The sequence below is a fragment of the Panulirus ornatus genome, chromosome 7, assembly GCF_036320965.1.
Source record: "Panulirus ornatus isolate Po-2019 chromosome 7, ASM3632096v1, whole genome shotgun sequence".
Taxonomy (NCBI): Eukaryota; Metazoa; Arthropoda; class Malacostraca; order Decapoda; family Palinuridae; genus Panulirus; species Panulirus ornatus.
The window spans coordinates 47,098,594-47,104,593 of NC_092230.1; positions in this window are offsets into that span (position 1 = coordinate 47,098,594).

A 6,000-nucleotide genomic window follows, 5' to 3' on the forward strand; every position below is an offset into this window, starting at 1 on the left:
CTACAGTTGCCCGGAAATCGACCACAATATGTATGGAAGTCTTGTTTGGCAAGACCTACCTTGTGGTTGTGCTGGAAGCGGAATATGTAATGAGAGATGTGGTATATAAGGTTAAAGAGCAAAACCAAATTAGGAGAAACGACAGACGAGGGAAATGACGTCGAAAACAAACCCTGTGATTTTAGGAGAATAGAATTTTAAGAGTGAAATGTCCAGGGTGGGTGGAAGGACCCTAGATCAGAGAGGCTCCTGGGGGATATCATGCCAAGATATCCTGCCAGGGAGTGAGTGCAGGAGAGGACATGTTATCATCCCCATCTCTTCAGAAGACGCAAGAGGAGATTAGCCCAGAAGCACAGGTCGATGGCGAGGAAAGTAACGAGGGACCAGTTTGATGGAGGAAGTACTTAGACGAGAGACACAGAGACACACAGCCAGGCGAGACGATGCGAGGGATCTCCACCCCTGGACGCTCTCGTGTGAGGTTAGCGAACACAGTTGATGCGAGAGATGAGTGGGTGGATGGATGGATGGCGGTGGTCTTGCACTACCAGAACGCCTTCCATGCCCTTCCTTTCCAGGGTTTAGTGTAAAGAAGCTGGATTTCCAGGCCGGCCGTCGTGAGTTGAGAGAGAGAACCGACCGGAACGAAGCTGGAATGTATGTAATTGGTAGGGAGTCGAGAGGTCACGTTGCTGGAGACGTATAGAGGCGAGTGTGAGGGTAGATGGTGGGGTCCTTCAGGGCCCCTTGTTGGCACCACTGCTATTTATGATGTATGCAAATGAGGGGCTGGAAAAAAAAAGGAGAATAAATCAAATGAATATGTTTGCCGATAAATGGATGAGAGTCCTTTGATATTCTAAGGAAGAACAGTTTAGATGTGTTTGCTGCAGCACAGCACTGTGTTGTGGTGGAGCGATCGACTGGCGTAGAGAGAGAGAGAGAGAGAGAGAGAGAGAGAGAGAGAGAGAGAGAGAGAGAGAGAGAGAATATGTGTAGAGGAAGAAGGTAATATGAGTACCGTAAAAAGAATGATTTATTGCACTTACGTATGTAAGATGTTGGTTGCTGGCTACGATATCCAAGTGTGATGAATTGTATCACACTTGGATACACTGACCAGCGAGTGATAGTGTGTGTGTGGGGGGGGGGGTAGGTTTGGATCAGAGAGAAGTTTATTGTAGTGAGAGGGTGGGTGTAAGGAGGAACAGAAGGGGGGGTTGTGAGAGCCAGGTATGGAGATCGAGTGGAAATGGCCAGGTGTTTGAAGATATAGCACACTACACCTCCACACCCACACCACTACACCTCCACACCCACACCACTACACCACACACCCACATCTCTACACCTCCACACCTACACCACTACACCTTCACACTGTTACGCCTCCACACCTCACACCACTACGCCTCCACACCACTACGCCTCCACACTCACACCACTACATCTCCACACCCACACCACTACACCTCCACACCCACACCACTACACCTCCACACCCACACCACTACACCTCCACACCCACACCACTACACCTCCACACCCACACCACTACACCTCCACACCCACACCACTACACCACACACTTGGGCTAACATGTTCAACAAATGGTAATGTTGTGCGCGTCTGACCTCTCCTGACCTCCTTCCCCTCCTCCCACCCACCCACCTGACCCCAGGCTTGACCCCGCTAGTCACCTGGTGCTAATTGCTGTTTTATTGGTTGTTCCCATGAATATGTTCCAGAATAGTACGTGTTGAGACCCTGTACGTGTGTGTCTGCCGGCGGGGGGGCTGTGTGTGTGTGTGTGTGTGTGTGTGTGTGTGTGTGTTTGTATATATGTGTGTGTATGTGTGTGTCTGTGTGTGTGTGTGTGTGTGTGTGTGTGTGTATGTGTGTGTGTGTGTGTGTGTGTGTGTGTGTGTGTGTGTGTGTGTGTGTGTGTGTGTGTGTGTATCTGTTATGTCTGTTCGTCTGTGTGTGCGTAAATGTGTGAGTGAACGATCAAAGAAAGTTAAGCAAGGAAACTTAATGAACAATTATGAAAGGTTTGGGAAAATGTGATATGTAAAGATGGCGATATTAGTGAGACAGATATACACAAGTGTTGTGGGGGTTGTGGGTCTGGCTCGGGGGTTGCCATCAAGTGGTGAGGTGGTGGAGATAAGAGACGACTGCCCAGTGGAGTAGCTAGGGACGACCAGCCACCACATGAACATACCTACCACACTGGTTTAGATATCTCCTTATCTTTCATATCTCCTTATCTTCCATATCTTCTTATATTCCATATCTCTGACCATCTTCATATCCACTAGCGATGTTGTGTCTTATCTCACTTCCGTCTGTGGTCATGCACTCGCTGGTAGACATCACACACACAGAGAGAACCACGCATGGTAGGTACGACCCCAGGTCCTGACCAGGAGACAACCATATTGTATCTTCCATTCATCATTTGATTCTGTCATGCAGAGCTTCCTCTCCTCTCTCATCTATCCTCCGTGCTAGCCCCATGAATCATTAACCTCTTCTACTATCCCCAGTGTACACTAGTACCACTCAAGCCTCTCTCATGACCCATAAAACGTCCCTCAAACTTTTCATCAACATTTTTTTTTCTTACAACAAATAAGGACTTGTTCTCCTACGCTGATGACTTAACCGTAGAAATCCTTCAACATATTTCTTAAAATCTTCTTCATCGTCTGTGGTTCATCTGTGTCTCGTCTCGCTACACTCTCCTCCGTACACCCACACCTGGACACTATCTCCCACTGTTGACCAAACACGACCTGGTTAACTTGAGCGTCTCTCTGATACCCGTTATCTGTCCATCTGTCTCTCTAAACAACCCCCTCCCCCCCCAACTATTACCATCTCTGATCGCTTCGTAGTTCCATCCAACAGTTCAGTAAACATTAACATTATCACCATCACATTCATCGTGGGAACTGAACATTATATAACTAGCCAAATCTACTTATAAGACACACATCCTATATAATTCTTATATTCATTTCCTCTTATCATTTCTCTCTCTAAACTAACTTTCTTATACTTTAGTTGAGACCTGGCCTGGATGAGGGCTGTCCTCCGTCACTTGGTGTGTGGTGTGTAGTGGGTGGTGGGTGTGTGGTGTGTAGTGGGTGGTGGTAGGTGTGTGGTGGTGGTGTGTGTGGTGTGTAGTAGGTGGTGTGTGGTGGTGGTAGGTGTGTGGTGTGGTGGTGGTAGGTGTGTGGTGTGGTGGTGTGTGTGGTGTGTAGTGGGTGGTGGTGTGTGTGGTGTGGTGGTGGTCTGTGTGGTGTGTAGTGGGTGGTGGATGTGGGGTGTGTAGTGGGTGGTGGGTGTGTGGTGTGATGGTGGTGTGGTGTGTGGTCGTGGGTATGTGGTGTGTGGTGGTGGTAGGTGTGTGGTGGTGGTGGTGTGTGGTGTGTAGTGGGTGGTGGTAGGTGTGTGGTGGTGGTGTGTGGTGGTGGTGGTGTGTGGTGTGTGGTCGTGGGTATGTGGTGTGTGGTGGTGGTAGGTGTGTGGTGGTGGTGGTGTGTGGTGTGTAGTGGGTGGTGGTAGGTGTGTGGTGGTGGGTGTGTGGTGGTGGTGGTGTGTGGTGTGTGGTCGTGGGTATGTGGTGTGTGGTGGTGGTAGGTGTGTGGTGGTGGTGGTGTGTGGTGTGTAGTGGGTGGTGGTAGGTGTGTGGTGGTGGTGTGTGGTGTGTGGTGGTGTGGTGTGTGGTCGTGGGTATGTGGTGTGTGGTGGTGGTAGGTGTGTGGTGGTGGTGGTGGTGTGTGGTGTGTGGTTGTAGGTGTGTGGTGGTGGTGTGTTGTGATAGGTGTGTGGTGTGTGGTGTGTGGTGGTGGTGTGTGGTGGTGGTGTGTGGTGGTGGTGGTGGTGTGTGGTGTGTGGTTGTAGGTGTGTGGTGGTGGTGTGTTGTGATAGGTGTGTGGTGTGTGGTGTGTGGTGGTGGGTGTGTGGTGTGATGGTGGTGTGGTGTGTGGTCGTGGGTATGTGGTGTGTGGTGGTGGTGTGTGGTGGTGGTGGTGGTGTGTGGTGTGTGGTTGTAGGTGTGTGGTGGTGGTGTGTGGTGGTGGTGTGTGGTTGTAGGTGTGTGGTGGTGTGTGGTGTGGTGGTGAGCCAGTATGGCCAGTGTCAGGTACTGATGCCGTACATACACGACGCCAACACCATCATGAATGTGAGGCTAATGAACACCAGTGGTACGCTGCTCATATGATTTACCTCCTTCACGCAACACACCCCCGATCGATGTATATATATATATATATATATATATATATAGTCAATTGGGAGGTGAGTTTGAATGGAGAAAAACTGGAGGAAGTGAAGTGTTTTAGATATCTGGGAGTGGATCTGTCAGCGGATGGAACCATGGAAGCGGAAGTGGATCATAGGGTGGGGGAGGGGGCGAAAATTTTGGGAGCCTTGAAAAATGTGTGGAAGTCGAGAACATTATCTCGGAAAGCAAAAATGGGTATGTTTGAGGGAATAGTGGTTCCAACAATGTTGTATGGTTGCGAGGCGTGGACTATGGATAGAGATGTGCGCAGGAGGATGGATGTGCTGGAAATGAGATGTTTGAGGACAATGTGTGGTGTGAGGTGGTTTGATCGAGTAAGTAACGTAAGGGTAAGAGAGATGTGTGGAAATAAAAAGAGCGTGGTTGAGAGAGCAGAAGAGGGTGTTTTGAAATGGTTTGGGCACATGGAGAGAATGAGTGAGGAGAGATTGACCAAGAGGATATATGTGTCGGAGGTGGAGGGAACGAGGAGAAGAGGGAGACCAAATTGGAGGTGGAAAGATGGAGTGAAAAAGATTTTGTGTGATCGGGGCCTGAACATGCAGGAGGGTGAAAGGAGGGCAAGGAATAGAGTGAATTGGAGTCATGTGGTATACAGGGGTTGACGTGCTGTCAGTGGATTGAATCAAGGCATGTGAAGCGTCTGGGGTAAACCATGGAAAGCTGTGTAGGTATGTATATTTGCGTGTGTGGACGTGTGTATGTACATGTGTATGTGGGGGGGGGGGGGTTGGGCCATTTCTTTCGTCTGTTTCCTTGCGCTACCTCGCAAACGCGGGAGACAGCGACAAAGTATAAAAAAAAAAAAAAAAAAAAAAAAATATATATATATATATATATATATATATATATATATATATATATATATATATATATATATATATATATATATATATAACTATCATCCCTGGGGATAGGGGAGAAAGAATACATCCCACGTATTCCCTGCGTGTCGTAGAAGGCGACTAAAAGGGGAGGCAGCGGGTGGCTAGAAATCCTCCCCTCTCGTTTTTTTAATTTTCCAAAAGAAAGAACAGAGAAGGGGGCCAAGTGAGGATATTCCCTCTAAGGCTCAGTCCTCTGGTCTTAACGCTACCTCGCTGATGCGAGAGAGAGAGAGAGAGAGAGAGAGAGAGAGAGAGAGAGAGAGAGAGAGAGAGAGAGAGAGAGAGAGAGACTCATGAATGGACAGATTCATTAATCCTGGAGGTATTGTAGTATCAGTGAACAATGGACTTAACGCACTTCATCATCACACTGGCTCTCCCCTGTATGTATGTATGTATGTATGTATGTATGTATGTTCATCACGTCATCGTGTGTGTGTGTGTGTGTGTGTGTGTGTGTGTGCCTCCGTCCCAACACGCCCCTCATCATCGACTCATTTATATCTTCCTCCACAACATTTTTCCTGATCTTTATTTAAGATGGAAGACAATGGCCTCCATACCTTGGCTTGGGGTATATATTTCACCATGGGATACGTGCCTATCTGGGCTGCCGTCTGATCTCCGCCATTAACATCACCCGAGGAATTAATCACAATTACGACCTTAATGACGCCCTAATGAACTCGTTTCTCACGACGCGAGGGGTGGTCCTCGCAAATTATTTGATAGTAGCTGGAAGGTCGTCTCCCGCCTACCATCTCTCCAGGTTGCCTTGCCTGTGTTTGTTGC